The following is a 19,915-nucleotide window of genomic DNA, read 5'->3' as shown; positions in this document are numbered from 1 at the left end:
AGCCTATTTCGATTATGAAATATGATAGATGGACGTGAAAACGGTGTTCCTAAATAGATATCTTGAAGAAGATATCTATATGGAACAGTCGCTTGGTTTCACATCCAGTGATGATGATCACAAGGTCTGCAAGCTGCAAAGGTCCATTTATGGACTTAAGCAAGCATCTCGGAGCTGGAATACTCATTTCAATGATGTGATCAAAATGTTTGGTTTCATTAAGAATGAGGAGGAACCATGTGTGTTCAAGAAGGTCAGTGGGAGCGCAATTATCTTTCTCGTACTATACGTAGATGACATCCTCTTAATTGAAAATGATATTTTCATGTTGACCTCAGTCAAAATATGGTTGTCTAAGGAGTTCTCTATGAAAGATCTAGGAGAAGCATCCTTTATACTGGGTATTAAGGTCTATAGAGATAGACCAAATAGGATGCTGGGACTTTCACAAAAGATGTACATAGAGGAGGTGCTAAAAAGGTTTAGCATGAAAAACTCCAAAAGAGGTTTAGTACCTTTTAGATATGGCATTCATCTCTCCAAGAAGATGTGCCCTAGCACACCTAAGGAGATTGAACGCATGAGCAAGATCCCTTATGCTTCAGCAATAGGGAGCCTCATGTATGCCATGCTATGTACATGACCTGATATAGCACATGCTGTGAGTGTCACAAGCAGGTATCAGTCGAATCCAGATGAAGAGCACTGGACTTTTGTGAAATGTATCTTTAAGTACTTAAGAAGAACTAAAGATATGTTTCTAGTCTTTGAGAATTGAGAACTCCAGGTTCAGAGATTTATAGACTCAGACTTTATGTCTGATATAGATGATCGAAAGTCGATATCTGGGAGTCTGTTCATTTGCAATGGTGGTGCAGTTAGCTAGAAGAGTTTCAAGCAGACGGTGATTGCTGATTCCACCATATAGGCAGAGTATATTGCTGCATCGAAAGCTGTGAAGGAGGTATTCTGGTATAAAAAATTTGCCACAGAGCTTGGAGTGATGTCATCGGATGTCGTCCCTCTTTACTGCGATAAGAATGGCACCATAGCCCAAGCTAAGGAGCCAAGGTCTCACCAGAAGTCCAAGCATATCGAGCGGCAATTCCATCTGATCTGTGATTACCTCGAAAAAGATTATGTCAAGGTTAAGAGAGTCGACTCCACAGACAATGTGGCAGACCCACTGACAAAGTCATTAGGCTAGCAGAAAATCGAAGCCCACCTTGAGAAGATGAGACTTAGATATGTAGCCAATTGGCATTAGGTCAAGTGGGAGTTTATTAGATGTGTGCCCTTGATGCCAGATTGGCTGACACATTTCTATACAAATCTAAGGGCAAATTTATAATTTTGACTATAAATGAATAAAAGAATTATTCTACTATCACATTGTGTACATTGTGTCTGTGATACATCCTTTGAGTTAGTAGGAATGTTAATTCATATTTTCAAGAGTTAAAAATTTAAGGCATGAATTTACATAACTAACTCATAAACAGCTCTTGACCATAGGATCATCACGAAGATGGTGATCGATATGGAAGATTGGTATACGATCGCTTTCTTAGGATAGATATATCTTGAATCTATGGTGTGGAGACATCGGAGCGAGAGTACAAGTATTCATTGAGAATGAGAGTACTGAGCGTGACCATCTCGAGCAGTCATAAGGAAGTCTACCTTCTCATCAATGACTAGCTCGATGCTGCAGCTGTGTGTCTAGTTCTTTGACCTGAGGTGCATCGACAGTTCACCTTGAGTGTGTTATAGTTTGACTATGCTATAACTCGATCTTCTAGTCATTCAGAATCCTGAGGTGTATGTTGGCTGTAGCATATTCATTGTAGGAACCAGAGTGCACCAAGATGGGATCTATCAACCTCGATGGATAAGAGGAGTAGTCCTATGATGATTGAAAAATTGAGTCCTTAAGCCCATGGCCATGGCAGAGTGAAATAATAAAAAAGAATTTTCCATTGGAGTTTTACATCGAACTCGGATCAATCGATTAATTCATATGACTGATGTTGGGTTTGACGAGTTCACCTTAATCCTAATTCAGTCGGAGCTCATGATAGAGGAACTCAATCACATAGATAGCTGCATCGAGAGGTTCATCTTCATTTCTGATGGGTTACCACCATATACTGCTACGTATCACTGGTGAATTTTGGAAGCAATTAGAATGATCTTGATGATCGATCATTCTAATTGTATGAATCAGAAGAGTTCTGATCTATCGAAAGGAGTTTTGATGATGTTGATGATGAGATCATGACATGTCTCATTACCATATGAAAATGAACCTAACTGGGTCACACAAACAAGAGTTTGGGTGTGGATGTCATCAATTGAGCTAAGTTCGATTGATTTGGATTAGATCCAATTAGGTTCAGGGAAATCGTGCTAGCACACGATTGAGCCTAACTTTCTCCTCGTGTAATCTTTTCTATCTCGACTGAGCCAAATATGATTTGACTCATCCAGAGAACCTTGAGAAGATTTTTCTAAGTCTGACTAAAGCCAGTCTAGCTCAGAAATATCTTGTCTTAATTCATGAGATGAATTTAAGACAACACCTGTCAATTCCTGTCACTTGCCATTTCTGTTTTAGGACATCGGTCAAACATTGACTTATGGATCTTAAACTGAAAGCCACTTGGCAAGAGGTTATTGGAGAGCTTTTGTGGAGTGTCCACCTGCTAAATTATGCCTCAAAGTGGATGCCAAGATCAGATTGGGCGTGCACCCCAAGTGGATAAGGATAGAGTCCCATGAGATGAGGACTCTGATCCCTTGATCGACTTGGACTGTGGGGCGCCAATCTCACTGTGCTTATCCAGTGTTGGTACCAACAGTGGTAGAAATTGAGGAGATTTTTATCTAATATGATCAGATAATATCACTCCATCAATCAAAATTTTTTTAAAATTAATTAAAATTTTTTGATTGGTCGAATGATGTGGCACTACATAGCGCAGCAGGGTCTATTTAAACCCTGTCTGTGCCTAGGGTTTAGAGAATCTGCTCAAACCCAGCAAAAATGAGATTCTCCTCCACCTCTCCATACCCCCTCTGCTCCTCTCTCTCCCCTCTTCACGTCCAAGGAGTTGGGCATCCATCTGGTGCTTGTCCAAGGTGCGGTGGCTCTCTGAACAGAAGGCTGCAGGGATTTGTCGAGAAGCTGCTGCTCCAGCTTCAGAAGATCTTTTGAAGATCTTTTGAAGATCTTCCAAATCAGATCTAGATCTAATTTTTGGAGCAAAGATTTGGAGGAGAAGATGATCCAAATCTTACTCGAGTGGATATCGGTAGAGGCCTGACGACTGTGTGGCTATTTTTGAACCTCGGGCATTGCTGCGATCATCTACAAGGTAATCTAGTTACCCTAGAGGTATTTCTCTAATCCTCTAATTTTAGATTTAATTTTAGATTAAATATCATATAATAAAAATTAGATCTAATAGATTTTAGATCTAAAATATCATAGGATAAATTTTTATTAAAATATTTCACCCCAGATCTGGAAGATCCTACAAAGAAAAAGGTGATTTTTTCCTTCACATACACCATTGATCTTTATAGATTTCATTTCAGACTCTATGGCTTCAAGTTATTAATCAAAGTCGGACCTCTGCATGACATCCATGTAGGTGATCAAATTCTTGTGGTTCTCATTGAGTTCAACAGGATCACATTTCGGAACTAGATACCAAAGTACCTATCCGACAGATGCAGTACTCTACCGGATTTCCTTGATGGTCCTTTTACAATGGGTAGCAGGTTTGATCTAATCAAATTCGATTCTATGGGTTCACTAGATTATGTCGGTTTTTCTACCTATCGAACTTCATAAGTTCCACATTAAAGGTATCAGTACCTTCATCAAGGTACTTCTTTTCCGAAAGGAATGCCGAACAACTCTTATTCTTTAGCATGATAGAAGTTATATCCTCTAGATTCTTTGAGGTCATCCTATAGAATAATATATATAGGACTGAGATCCAAACTAATCGATCTACAAATGCTTGACATAAAATAAACACTCTCAAATCTTAAGGTAAGAGAATATCGACTTACGTCTAGTCCATATCTCATATGGAGTCATTGTGACTGATTAGTTCGAAATCTAGTTCAGAATATGATAAATAATCTTAAGAGTATAACTTTACAAGGAGACTGGCAAACTTGCAAATCCCATCATAGATAGAACTATGTCTAACAAAGTCAATTTCAATAAGAGAGAATCCTTATTCTCTTCTAGATTTGTCAAAAACTCACCGGAAGGGCATTCTCCTCTTTGGTCTGACCAAAGAGTTTCAATGTTCTTCTCAGTTTATTTTTCTATCTTATTATAAAATTATTTAAATATTTTAAATAATCTAAATTTATGACAAATATGTTCATAGATCCAATACATCAATATGTATCAGACTTAGAATATCATTGGCTTATTCACCTTTTTCAGCAAAAGGTGACTTGATCATCTTATTAAGAAGATAGAATTAATAGGTTGACAATGATTCTCAATCATTGACTTTGAGAATTATCTTCTATTGATCTTATTCTTATTTATATGATTGAGCCTAAATTGCCAAAGGTAGGCTTTCATGATATTATCTATTTTAGAGAGTTTGTTTGATTGTGCACAATACACTAACAGACTGTGACTATTCATAAATATTATTTTTTAGTTTTTCATATAATTTTGACATCATTCATAATGATATCGTAAAATTATTGGATAATAGTGACAATCACTAAAATGATATTCTTAGAATTGAAAATAGACTCGACGATTCCTAAAACCAGGATTGGAACGTAACTTCCATCCCCAATGTTTAGAAACCTTCTGTTGGTTCCAATCTTTCTACTAATCTAAAGTCATTGCAATAATTTGCATGGATTTCTAATATCCAATACCCAAGTAGTAGTGTCATAGATAGAGAAATCATAAAGTGTTATCATATAAGTACTTTGTTCAGCAATCCTTTGCTGATTTCTCTTCCTTAGCCTATTCAGATCAAGAGACTCTGTCAGACCAGATTAATCTTAGACTCTTTTATCAGTTCAGGCTTATTAGCCCAAGCACGACTCTTTTATACTTTCTTTTTCTTTTTCTTTCTCAAAAAATTATTACCCCACTGAAAATACATCTTCAGAGGTGCAAAAAAAAACTCCTTCAATATTTGAAAAAATTTTTCTCACTGAGCATCATCGAATTTACAACTAAATTCATATTTTTCACTGCTCTCAAAAGCATCACATGGTGATTTGATCATGTGGCCACTTCTGATAAGTACCTTTGATCGCATCACATGTGTTGGATGTGAAAACTTTAGGTGCTGGATCCATAATCATATTTAGAATCCATTCATGCTCTAAAATTATTTATAATTTTCGATACCAATTATCGAAGTTGGGTCCTATAAATCAGTCACTATCAAACAGTGAATGAAGCAACGGACATCTAGCCATAATTGAAAGGAAAATACAAGACCTCTGTGTTTATGAATTGATTAAGCCTAAAGACTGAAACTTTAGTCTAAAGATTCTTCTACTATTTTAGTCGAATTGGTAGCCTCTACCTCCAATCCAAGGAATTACCTTAATTTTTTAGCGGGTACTAGAATCCACACAGATTACATACAAGTCTGAGGATGGCTCGATCAACCCATATGTATCTATGGGTAGGTTCTCAACCAATTATTTCTTCAAATAATTTCTAACAATTAATTTTATCCCAGATTTTATTTCAGTAGATGATGGGCTTCCACTGAAAGTTTCGATTAGGTCAAACCATTAACATGAACCTACTCAATATTTCTAACTAATGAATGATCAGGCCTGAGGATGGCTCGATCAACCCAATCATCATCAGATAGTACAATAGAATCATCATATAATGAATGATAATTTCATCATTCAGAGAGAACACCAGACAGATAGCACCTGCAATGTCAATCAGAAATAATGGACCCATTATCATTCACCTTAATGGGAGGCTTTGATCTAGTTATCCACATAACTAGCTTATTTTATGGACCTAATAATTTAGAAGATTTAAGAATCAGTTTAGAGAAAAGATGAGAAGAGATCAACTAGTAAACTACAATCCTCCTACTGACTTCACTAAGTCATTGAATTGGATCAGGGTCATACTGGTTGAAATAGCACCTAGATCAGTCATACTGACCAACCTTAATAACATGGGTCAGGTCGAATCACCTAGCAGTCTAATCAAGACATAATTTATCAAATTGACCAGATAAGTGAGATCAATGAGAGGGTATGCTAAGCTTGCTTTAGACACCATCGAAATGGCCAGGTAAGCCGTTTCTAATTAAAAACCACTGGTCGAAATGTCAAACTTACCTTAGATACCAATTGGTTAATTAGTTTTGATTTGACCAACCTAATGATTCGGATTCAACCACTGAGCCACAATTAAGGTCTATTTAGTCTAATCAAAGATATGGACTTAACCATCTACAACTATTGTATTAGTTCTAAAAAAATTCTGATTTAATCTAATTTAACATTTGGTTAGATTTAATCAATTTCTCTTGTTAGTCTATTAATTTTTTGATTCTAACCTTAGGTCTAACCCAATTAAGAGGATCTGATTTGAGCAAACCCATATCCTCATATTTTATGTGAATGATATTAGATCTTTAATTCATAATTCTAGATCTAATCGTTTCTACTCTTAATTCTCAATTAAGTTCAGCATCAACATGGGTTTAGGTTATGGTTTGAAATAATTTTAACCTTTTATTTTGTAAATAATTTATAATAAATATTATGTAAAGATTTTTTATTCTGAAATTGGATCGACTCAATCAACATTGAGCTGGCTACACAAAGAGACTGGGTCAACTCAATTCAAAACTGGGTCGGCTCAGAAATTTTGTAAGCATGATTCAAGGAGTTTCAGATATAAAAAATTTTATATAATTCTAAAATAAAATCAATCATAATACTTTTAGATCATATCTAAAACTTTTATGATTTGAGATTTTATTTTATCATGATTAAAATAATTTTAATCATATAGATTAGATGTCTTATTTTTTATACAACTTTGTATCACATATAATAAACCTAGGGTTTCAAGATCTCGAATTTTGCAGAAAAGTAAGTTCTTCCTTTCACATTCTTCTTCATGGGATCTAATTATATGGCACCCCTACACATTATAAGAGCAGCCCATCGAATGAGAAGAGAGGGCCTTTAAACCCTTCTTGCTCCTATGATCGGATGGCCTGGTGATCAATCCAATCCAAGACTTGCTAATCGGATCATCTAATCTCATCACATACCATATATGCTTGAATTTAGATCTAATCTAAATTATATCAGATCTGATTAAAATTTTAGATCACATTTAAATCAGATCATAAACATCACATGTATGATATAAAATCAGATTTTATCAACGATCAGCATAAACTAGGACAACCTTTTCACTGTAAGGGTAAACCCTATAGTCGGACAACCTTATGTCAGTTTGTACGATCAACCATTAATTAAATTTAGATCAAAATATCATATATCAAATCTAAATAAAATTAAAATTTAGATTTAATAAGCACATAAATCATGTCATAACGAACCTAAGCTTTGATACCACTGTTGGGATGCGTAGGCAATTTCATGCATGTATTTTGAAATTTTTTTTAAAAAATTATAGTTAAAGATAATTAGATTAATCAAATTAATCTAATATATATATGATCTAATCATCAAATCAATCTACTCTAGAATCTATAACATGTAATATTGTATATAAAATCTAAAAAATACTGAAGATAAAATCAGCATACATGCATGTAAGCAGTAGATCACATCTACTTCTAATCTGAGTTCAGAACTCCATATCTGATCGTGGATCGATGATCTCCACTACTGAGAGATATGGTGGAGATGATCCTTGTTAGTTGCTCATAGCCACATACGTGTCCGATCTCTACGAAAAATCCACTCGAAGCCTCGATCTGATCGATCTTCTCGAAAGTGCTAGCTCGCACGAAGACCTTCTTCTTTACTGATCTGGATCTTTTCTTCAAATCTCTAGAATCTTTTCAAAGGTTAAAGATGAACTTCTAGAGGATATGAAGAGGTAAAAGAAAGATAGAGAAGAAAATAATTTTCTTCTAATTTATTCTTTCTTCCCAAACCCAAAGGATCAAAAACCTGAAATTCAGATTTTTGCATACACCCCAAGAGAGAGGACCCTCCTCTCTATTTTTCACATCATGAACCATATCTAAACTTCTACCACATGAAGATCTCTCTTCTGGTATATTACACACATAAAAAAAACCATAAAAATCTCTTTTATAGGCATGTAAGGAGGTGGGGTGAAGAGTCCTAATGATCCTGGACTCTTATAGGATTCTGCCTCTCTTCATAATTTTATATCCAAAAATATGCCAAACAAATATGGGATGCCTCTTTTCATACTTTTTCATAGTAAATTAGTTCTCAAACTACTCTCCTACAAAAATCTCCTCAAAATATCATACATATAAGGAGATATAAATTTATTGGTGTGGAGAGGTTGATTTGGATGAGAATAGATTCTCCTGATAAGGAATATTTTGAAATCTAATTTTAAATTTTTTTATCAAAACTAAATTATATTTGGATGTAAGATAGTTAAGAAAAAGGACTATTTAGTGTAAAAAAATCTCATACAAAATAATTTTGTGTGTGGAGATATATAGCATTCAATCTGGGTTGGTGCAGGGAGAAGAGTCCTATTCCAATAAGGACTCTAAGTTTCCTTATTTGAATCCAAACCAAATCACATCTGATTTACTCCAAATAAAATATATAAAATTCAATCTAATTAAGTTTATAAATTTTTTAATCAAATTTTAATCAAATTAAAAATTGATTGAACTAAAGTCCTGATCAAATCAGGGATAATTTTTCTTTAGCGATTAGGTGATCTCATAACCTAATCAGATCAAATCTAATTGAATCTAATTTAATTAGATTTTATTTAATCCTCTTTGCTCAATCAAATTGAGCTAATCAGTAATTTAATTACTAATTAATTTTTTATTAATTTACTAACACTTGGTGAATTAATTTTTTGTAATTTTTGCATAAGGTTAATCATCAATCGAATTGATGATTAAGTCCTTGAACGATTCTCAATCGTTGATCAGCCACATGATCAGTTAGAAATTTTTTTTGAGTGTGAACCCATAGGTTTGAACCTAAGTTGGTAGCACAAGAATATCTTCCAGAACCAATCGATGTAACCATCTAGCAATGGTAACCCGACATCTGGATAGGTCAAATGAAGGCGAAACAACATTCAAAAACCTATTGGTGTATGGTTACCGTATAATTCATCCCTTTGATCCTAATATTCGAGGATGACCTAGAATTTAACTGTCAATTTTAGATAAGTCATTCATATTGTATTTCAATCTTTTTCAAATCCATCACATGGATTATCCGAACTCAGGTTTTGTTAAATTGAAATACACTGATGTATATCTCCTACTAATTTGGAGGTGTCAATCCCATCTTGACTCACACACCAACTTGATAAGTTCTTGACTGTACCCAAAAATTCTTCCATCACTGAATTAAAAACTCAGTTAGTCCAGCACCAAAGTATAGTGAGTTGCTTGCAAGTCACCGTGGTGATCTCAAGTCGGAGGGACACTTATACCCATACCCTTCACGAGCTACCCTTGACAGCATAATGCTCCGCAATTGGTCACGTTCAGTGATAATGTACTCCTACACTCACCTACATGCCATACTAGTATCTCTATACCATTTGGTTACGAGGATAACTAACGCATATGGCACACAACGATCTACACTTCATATCGCTATCGTCCTAGTAATAGCGTATCATTTGATCGCGAACCAATTTAAAGACTATGCGATAAATCTTCTTTTATCGATCAAAGTAATCTTAAGAACTTCATCACAATATAAGAGTTCGTTACAAGATGTATCCTTGTGATGAAAAATATCAAATAACTTTTATTATTTATCAATTCATATATATTTTATAATTAACACAATCGTCATATGATTGACTTTAGGATACATTTTCCAACACACAAACCCTCCTATCCACCCTTGATCCTCCTTGGATGTGTTGGAGAGTCCCTCAGTACCTTTTCACTATCCGTAGCAGATGTCGACTCTAACAATACTCGTCAAGTATCTGAAGATCCCCTTCAATTCTTGCCAGTACTCTCTGTCTGGTTGCACCATGAACCTGTTGACCTGGCTCACTGCATGAGCGATATCCGACCTACAACACACCATGACGTACATAAGACTTTCCACACTAGAGATATATAGTACTCTCTCCATCTCCTGAGCCTTCACCTCAATTTGTGGTGACATCATCTTCGAGAGTCTAAAGTGCCCGATAAGTGGCAGCTTCGTCGATTTCGCTTCCTTCATCCTGAACCTCTCCAAGACTTTCTTGATGTAACCTCCCTGAGATAAATGCAGTACGCTCTTGGCTCGATCTATAAAAATTTTTATGCTTAAGATCTTCCTCGCAGGTCCCAAATCCTTCATCTCAAATTTTAAGGCAAGGTTGCCTTCAGTTCCTGCACAACCTTCCTACTCTTGCATGCTATAAGCATGTCATCCACATATAAGAGTAAGAACATCCTAGACCCATCCTCCAAAGATTTAACATAAACACAAAAGTCATACTCTCACTTGAAAAGCTCGATGTTCCTCATATAAGAATTAAACTATTTGTACCATTGTCTCAGTGATTGCTTCAGCTTGTACAATGATTTCTGTAACAAACAGACTCTTCCTTCTATTTCTGGATCTTGAAACCCAAGTGGCTGATCCATGTAGATGCTCTCCTCCAGATGCCCCTGGAGGAACTCCATCTTGATATCCATCTGCTCCAGGTTCAAGTCTTGAGGTGCTACGATGCTCAATAGCATCTTGATAAAAGTATATCTAACGATAGGAGAGAAAATCTCACTAAAGTTGATGCCTTCCTTCTAGGAATATCCCTTGACCACTAGCCTCGCCTTATACCTGATACCTCTCTACTCTGAAGGCCCCTCCTTGCGTTGGTAAACCCACTTGCAACCAATGAATTTCTTTCCATATGGCAACTGCATCAATCACCATGTCTAGTTCTTGTGGAGAGACTGCATCTCCTCGGATATTGGTTGGACCCACCTCTCTTTGTCTTGCTCTCCATAGCCTCCTCGTAGGTGTATGGGTTTCCATTTTCATCATCAAGGTATATGACACTATCTCTTCAAAGTCATATCATTCCGATTGCCTGACAATCCTTTTGGGCTTATGCAGTGTAACCCCGATATCCATCCTAGGTCCAGCTTGCTCCTGCTGGACCTCCTGGCTTCTTTCATCTATCTGAGCTATCTCCACCTATGGAGAGATCTTTAAGGAGTGCTCCACCTAAATACCAAGTCCTCCCGATGCACCTGCAAGTGACAAAACAGAATAGGAAGTTAGTTGTCCAGCATTGCCCTACTGGACCTCCTATTGCTCCTGCTACTCCTCCATGCCATCTCATCTTTGAACTGAATTTTCATCGAAGGTAACATCACTACTGATGATGACCTTCTTCTCCAAAGAATCCTATAGCCGGTATCTCTTAACTCCTCATGGATATCTCAAGAATACCATCTTCCATGACCTGGCATCCAATTAGCTCCGCTCACCAGCACCGATGTGCACAAATGCCGTGCACCCAAACACCCTTAGATGGCTCAACCTAATCTTCCTTTCAGATCATTTTTTCTCTAAAATACCATCATCTAACTTGGTGTGAGGTGATTGATTCACCAAATAATAGACTGCATCTACTATATCAACCTAGAATGCCTTAGGAAGCCCTGCTTGCAGCCTCATGCAGCTGCCTTTTTCATAAGGATTCTGTTCATCTTCTCGACCACCCCATTTTACTGAGAAGTCTCTCTCACCGAGAAGTACCTTTTGATTCTACACTCCTCACAAAAAACTTAGAACTCCTTGCTGGTATACTCTCCATCATTGTCGGATCACAGATACTTCAAGCTCCGACCTATCTCCTTCTCCACCTCAACTTTCCACACCTTAAATTTGGTGAAGACTTCTGATTTCTCCTTCATGAAGTAGACCCATACCTTCCTCAAAAAATTATTTATGAAGATCAAGAAGTACTTACCCCATTTCTGACTGAAATCGGGGCCGGTCCCTACACATCAATGTGAACTAGTTCCAGTGGGGTTGCACTACGGGCTGAACTGCTAGTAAGCTGCACTCTCCTCTGCTTTTTCATTTATCATGGTTGACATACCTCTGAGATACCTCCATCTAGATTTGGAATCATACCATGCTTTCTCAAGTCCTTCATCCCACGATCTTTCATGTGGCCTAGATGGTAGTGCCACAATCGATGAGCCCTCTGCTAGTCCTGTGCTGCTGCTGCTGTATCAGATTCTCCAGTCACCATAGATCCTTCCATCTTGTAGAGGTTGTTCTCCATTCTCCTACCTCTCATCACTACTATAGCTCCATTTGAGATGTTCAACACCCCACTCCTGGCACGACTGCTGAAGCTGTAGCTGCTCTGCTCCAGATAATCTAGTGACATGAGATTCTTCTTCAGATCAAGGATATGCTTCACATTAGTGAGAGTCTGCACCATCCCATAAAACATCCTCTTCTGAATGCTCTCAGTACCAAAAACTTTATATGGGTGATCATCTCCAAGTGTCACACTCCCTTCATCCATCCTAGTGTATGTAGCGAACCAAGATCGGTTTGGGGTGTAGTGATGCGAACAGGCTGAATCCAGGATCCATACATCTATATATTGCCTGTGAACAACTGATACCACCAAGAGATCATTCTCCACCTCACTATCAGCTATTGTACTCAGCACATCAGATCCTCCCTTATCTCCCTTTTTATTCTTCTACTACGAACAATCTCATTTGAAGTGCCCGATCTCATTGCACTTGTAGCACCTGGCTTCCTTCCTGCTCCTACTCTTCCGAGACTTTGACCGTCCCCTTGACTTGCTTCTTTTCCATCCTCTATCTGATCTCTCCCCTACAGACAAGCCTTCCTAGGGAGCAACTTCCTTGGTTAAGTTCTCCCACTGTTCATTGGACCACAGTACCGAGACCATGTCTTCATACTCCAGGATCTCCTTACCGTAGAGCAGCGTCATCACCAATGGATCATAGGAAGGAGATAGCAAGCATAGCAGTAGCAACAACTTATCTTCCTCCTCCATCTTCACCTTGATGTTCAGCAACTCATTGCATACCTGATCGAATTTCTGAATGTGACCCAAGACATCTCCACCTTTCTGCATCCGAAGGCTGTACGATCTCTTCTTCAACATCAGTTTGTTGCACATATTTTTTCCCATATATATGGTGTGCAACTTCAACCACAAACTTTTTGGGGTCCTCTCCTCTAACACTGAATAGAGCGTCACATCCATCAAACATCTTCTAATCATAGAACAAGCCTTCTTCTCCAGGGATATCTACTGACGATCCGTTATCCCTTCAGACTTCTCCTCCAATGCTTGATCCAGATCTGCTTGAACTAGGAGATCTTTTATCCAAACTTTCTATATGAAAAAGTTTTCTTTCCCATCAAACTTCTCAAAATCAATCTTTATGTTGCTTCCCATGGCTGGATCCAAATCAAAAACACAATAAAACTCCAAGGGATTTGAGAAATACCTTGACAGGGTCCTTGCTAAAATTTCAGCCTTTGAAGATTTTTAACTTCTGGAGTCTCCTTCTTTCTCCAAACAACCCATGCTTTGATACCAATTTTTGGAGCAACTTTTTTAGGTTGTGGACATCAGAAAATAGCTAGGATCAGATCATGGAGATCCTTGAAGGCCAGCAACATAGCAACACAAAAACAGCCTTCAAGATTTCAGCAGTCTTATAAATCCTGTCGACAAGATTTTCTTCTTCAATTTGAACCCTTTCTCTCTCAGATTTGAAATCCTCCTTTTGAGATCTAGAAGCACCCTTGATGAGGCCTCCAAAAAATAAAAGATGGGGGCATGAAACTCCTCTTGGACAGTCAAGAAGGGGCACACAAAAGGGGGCTTGCACAAAGGAGGGCACTAGAAATCCTAGCGCCTCCTTTCTTTCCTTTTTGGGATTGGTGGCCAAGAAATCATAGGGTTTCTTACTGATAGAATATGAAAAATACCAGAGAGAGAGGAAGAAAGAGAGAGAAAATTAAGAAAAAATAGTTTCATATTTATTCGCTTCATCGAGTCAGAATACAGTGTATCTTTATATACAGGGTCGATGTGATCCAACTCAAAAACTCTCCTGACTAACTCAATATAAGATTATGCTCATCCAAGCCCATGTACGCTCATGACTTGACCCAATCTCATAATCTTAGACTTAATACTAGCTCAAATATAAGTTAGCCCCTCAAGGTCCAAAATCTCTGAATCTCAAGATTCAAAATGCTGACAGCCTTCCGTCCTAGGGCCCAAACTAGCCTTAGAAACCCCATGATCAAGTCATGAACTTTGGACCTCGACCTTAGCCTTGGTCCCCTGAGCCTTGGGAGCACCACATAAGGCCCAACAAGTATATTTATCATGGCTCCAATCCAAGATCATGATCAGAGGTCATGATAACTATCACATCCTCACGGAGAACTTTCTCCCTATAAGTATGCAAGACATCCCTTCATGATATCATAAAGTAAACAACAAAATTAATTTGAATAACTAAAAATCAAATTTCAATTAACATATCCAATTTATAAATATATTTAGAAGTCTTTACATCAAATAAATTTTGACTGATAAATCTCAACTAATAATAATAAATCTGAAACTAAATAATATTAATATTGTTAAATCTTGCTTCTAATTTCACTTCCAAAGTAGTACCTACATCCGAAACTAAGCATCTGAGTTTAACAAAAAACGAGAGAATAATAAGCTTGACAACCTAGTAAATGATATATACCTTGACTAGATAATTCATATGATAATATAAGATGCGATAGTCAAAATATAATTTATCATTAATTAGTGTACAAACATCATAAAATTTATTTTCAACAATAGGAATTCAATAATGCTAGTATCATTTGAATATTCATATACATAGTCATATATCTAATTATGAAACTAAACATGTTCAATAATTCGATTCCAAATAAATTTCAATTAATAAGCTGGAGTACCATACTTATATTCTATGATGGGAATGGAATACCATACTTATATGTTGTGGTTAGGCTAAAATACCATACTTATACCTTATAGTCGGGTCAGAAATAGAATCATGAGCTTAGTAATAGTTAAAGTACCAATGCATAAAATCCAATTGGCAGAATTTAAAATATAGTCAGGTTGAGAGTTCAAAGTCGATTCATATCAATTTTTTTCACAGAATAACAGATATTTCAAATCAAATCAAAATATGCATATATATGATTTTAGATCTATAAATACTTATAGTGATAGTACAAGAAATATTACTTCAAAATTTCATATCATTTTTCATTCAAAACATATTTTAGTAAAATTCATAAATCACATATAATCAATTAGTAATTTATTCGATATTCAAAATAATATTATATAAATAAAAAAATCTAGAGAAATATTACTTACCTTACAAGTGAAATCAATTGATCGGTCTAATTAACTTTGAGAATCTCTTTAAAAGTTCGTTACCACTGTATTGAAAGTCTGTGCATCTTGTTGCGTAAGAGCATAGACACTTTTTTGGATCTGGGGTTTTAGATTTTTATTCCTATTTTATTTGGCTATTAGGATAAGTTAACTCTCAGTTCTTTATGGTATTCAGCTATTTTGTGATCTATCTTCCTATATTTAAAGCAAGCTCCAATGGTCTAATAATGTTCATTATTAGCATGAACTTTACCATATCTAGAATATTTGATACTATCAATTGGCCCAGTGTTGTCATTTACTGATCTCTTATTCAAATCCTTTATTTTTATTACTCTACCCTTGAGAATTATTTGACCTATTTCTCTTCTTTTAATTTCTTTCTTTTTCTACATGTTCTTTATTGATTTTTCTTTCAATTATGAATATTTTATTTATCACATCTGCATAAGTAGTTAATTCATATGGCATCATTTGCTTTCTAATTTTTATTCTCAGTTCTATCTCAAATTTATGCACTTGATCACACTCATCCTCCACCAATCTTGGAATAAATTTGACAAGTTCTATAAATTGAGTTTTAAATTTTACAATTGTCATATTTCTTTATTTCAAATAAATAAATTTTTACTCTTTTTGAGTCCTTACACTTTGAGAAAAATATTGATTATAAAATGCCCTTCAGAATCCTTTCTAAGTGAGTTATTTCTCATCTTGTTCATATTTATGTTTCAGTCTCTGCCACTAATTGAATATCTCATCTTGCAATATGTATGATGTATATAATATTTTTTCATCATCATGACATCTCTTACTCTCAGCTTGTTCTATTGTCCCCTTGAAAGTTGGTAAAGAGAAGTTCTTAAATTTATAATATTACTTTGTTGCTCCAGGAGCTCTTCATGTCCTTGTGGTGGTAGGGTTTGTTGTTGTATTTACTATTTTTGCAATAACTATTACTACAACTACTGTTGTGATTGCATCAAGCTAACTAATATCTATATTATTTGGACCATGCTTGGTTCTTGCTACTCAGTTTGACTATTTTCAATTGGATCAATGACTCCCTTCTACTGAGGAGTGCTATTAATCTACGAAAAAGTACTACCATCCTGTTGGTTTGATGCTCTCTAGTAGTACCTCAACCAATCCTTTTTATTTGATATGGAGCCATCTTAATCTTCCATGAACAACGAGCTTTTCAATTTTTTTTTTTCAAAATATAATATCCAAAATCATACTTTTATCAAAATTTAATCATGATTATTTTAATATAAAAATCTTAAATTTTGAAATTCTAATAGGTCTGGCCATGCGGTAGCGCTTGACATCCCAATCAATTTAACATAGGGCTTCTAATTGATCAACTAAAAATCAAGGATCATACTAGGATGCAATTGATTGTGGAATTTAGTAGTGCCCAATCTAATTGGGATGGAGGACTGGCATGCCTCCCAACAATCATGGATCAAAATTTGTTTTCACTAGGGTTGGTCAAAATCATTGAAAGAATATCTTTTCGAAGATTTAGAAAACCCTAGAAGAGAGAGCCAATTTAGAGAAAGAAAATCTTAGGAAGAGAAAGTAGAACTTTTAGAGAGAGAAAATTGAGAGAGAAAGTAGGAGAAAGCAAGAGAGATAAGAGAGAGAATCTCTCTCTCACCTTTTGTTTTCCTTTTCTTTGCTTTTCTTTATTTTCTTTATTTTCTTTCTCTCTCTCTCTCTTCTTCTTTTTTCCTAGGGTTTCTTAGCAAAATAAGGGATTCCTCTCCTTCTTTCCCCAAAATAGAGGGCTCATGACTGATGGTCGTTGTGGCTTGGCCCCAATGGTGCAGCTGGCGATTCCTTATCTGGTGTTCGGTGGCAACAATCGAAACTAGAAAAATCCTTAAAATATCATGGAAAAATAGTGAATCAAATTTTTAAGAAAAATTCAAAAAGCTTTGAGGGTTAAGGAGGATGGTAAACCAATTAAACTTAAAGATTAGAGGATCCTTACCTCTTTTCCAATGGTGCTCAAGTCATGGTGGTGGCGACTTGCGTCTAGCAATGATAAGCAAAAACACGTATGATCCTTCCGACTTGGGTTTTAATCTTTGTTGGAGAGGTCAGGGAAGGCCTCTTCTTTTTAAAATAGAGTTGGAGGAGAGGAGTTAGACTCTCTCTTGACTTAGATTTTTGACTCTGATTGGGAGTCAACAAGGGAATAAAAGGACTCTAATGGGAGTCCAATTCCTCTGCAAAGTACGTGGACAGCACATGCTAAACCCCCCCCCCAACCCCTTTTATTTTTTTTTGCTTTTGGGCAGTTTCTCTTGTGGCTGGGATAGATCATGTGGACCAAGCCCAGTTTGATAGCAGACTCGATTGGGCTAGGTATTACAATATTGACAGTTGCTTTGTTGTTGACAAGAACCTATTGTATTTGTTCAGCAAACATGAGTATCAATATCTAGAGGTTGATATGTTCACCTATTTCCTTAGCATCTAGAAGACTATTTGAGCTGATTCGAGGTGGGTTATGCAGCAATCATTTTCTCCTGCTGGCTGTATCATACCACTCTATAGTTTGGCTACTTGTTTCACGATTCGATAAAACTCTAAACATTCACCTAGCTCTACCACATCTCTCTCCATGCACATCAATTGATTGACCTTGGCTTGAAAGATGCGAGGTGGGGAAAATACCATATTCACATCCACCTCTTTAGGCAGCAATTCAAATAGGATTATTATACTACTTTTTTTATCCTTGATTCTGGAGCTCTTGGCTATTTCTGTTTAGAAAGGATAGGATTGGCCCAAATCCTATAGGCTTTTTTGAATTCATGGGCCTAAAACCCCATATTGAGTTATGGTTTAGACCTATATAATTGAAAAAAATGAGCTTGGGTTAGGTCTATATTTAGAAATACCTAAGAGCTTGTAGAGTGGGCCGATCCGAAACCTATAGGATAAAAAAAATTAACACAATGGGTCATCTTTTTATCCTATGGGATTCGGGCCGGCTCACTCCACGAGCTCTTGGGTATTTTTGAATATAGGCCTATCCCAAGCTCATTTTTCCTAATTATATAGGTCCAAATCATGAATCTTGTGAGATTTTGGGCCCATTGATCCAACCAGGCCCTATAAGATTTGAAAATCCTATGGGCTATGGATTAAAATATCATTTTCTTTTCCAACCACTATTTGGGGATTTAATTATGGGATGAAAAATCAATAAGTGGCTGATCTTATATGAAAAATTTAATGACCTTTGGAGGTCATATTTTTTTTCCTACTATTATTGGGCTTCCCACATCCATCGTATCAATGTGCGATCTCCTCCTCCCCCTCTCCCACCTCCTTCTGCTTTCCAATTGCCCCTCTCCTTCCTCGCCCTCCTTCGCCTCCTTCTCTCCCTCCCCCATACTATCTACCTCCTCGCCACATTTGTCGATCACTGTGAGGGCCCCCTCAATGCCCTGACCCTCAACCTCCTTGTTTCTGTCCTTTGTCAGTCACACTACCACAACTTATATAGAGTCTCATATGTTTGAGAAAAATCCCCAATCAGAACCTAAGAAACCCTCCAATCTCCCTCAAGTTCTCTTCTTCCCCATGGATCTCTGAAAAAGTGAATGAAATGAAAAGAAAAATATGTGAAAGAATAAAAATGATCAATCTTTGTGAGAGAAGGTCTTACCTTTTACTTTTTTATTGTTTTACCTTTGTTTTTGTTGATTTTTCCTATGATTTCCCCTTGTTTTTCCTTTCTTTTTTATGTCCTTAGATGTGATGGCTAGGGTTTTATGTTGGGTGTTTATATATAAGAGTTTAAATAATATAGATATACCATTAATCAATTTAAAAATAGACAATTGTGGCTTATTGGTTAAGGTGGTGGTTAGGTCATCTAAAAATTTGAGATTCAATTCTTCACACCCTCCTATTATTTTTATATTTTTATAAAAAATTATTATTATTATTATTATTATTATTATTATTATTATTATTATATATATATATATATATATATATATATATATATATAATCAAGTTCGGATAGCAGGTATGTAAGGGGTAAATCCCAAATTCTTCCCAAATTTGAATGTATCTTAATTTTAAATTTCAAACTCTTTTCAAATCCTAGAGGGTACTGCTAAATAAATTAGGGATGGCAATAGATCCGATATGGATCAAACTGGCTAATATTCATATCCATCATATAATTAAAAATTTCATACCCATATCCAT

Source organism: Elaeis guineensis, chromosome 5, assembly GCF_000442705.2.
Source record: "Elaeis guineensis isolate ETL-2024a chromosome 5, EG11, whole genome shotgun sequence".
Classification (NCBI taxonomy): Eukaryota; Viridiplantae; Streptophyta; class Magnoliopsida; order Arecales; family Arecaceae; genus Elaeis; species Elaeis guineensis.
This window is presented reverse-complemented; position numbering follows the sequence as displayed.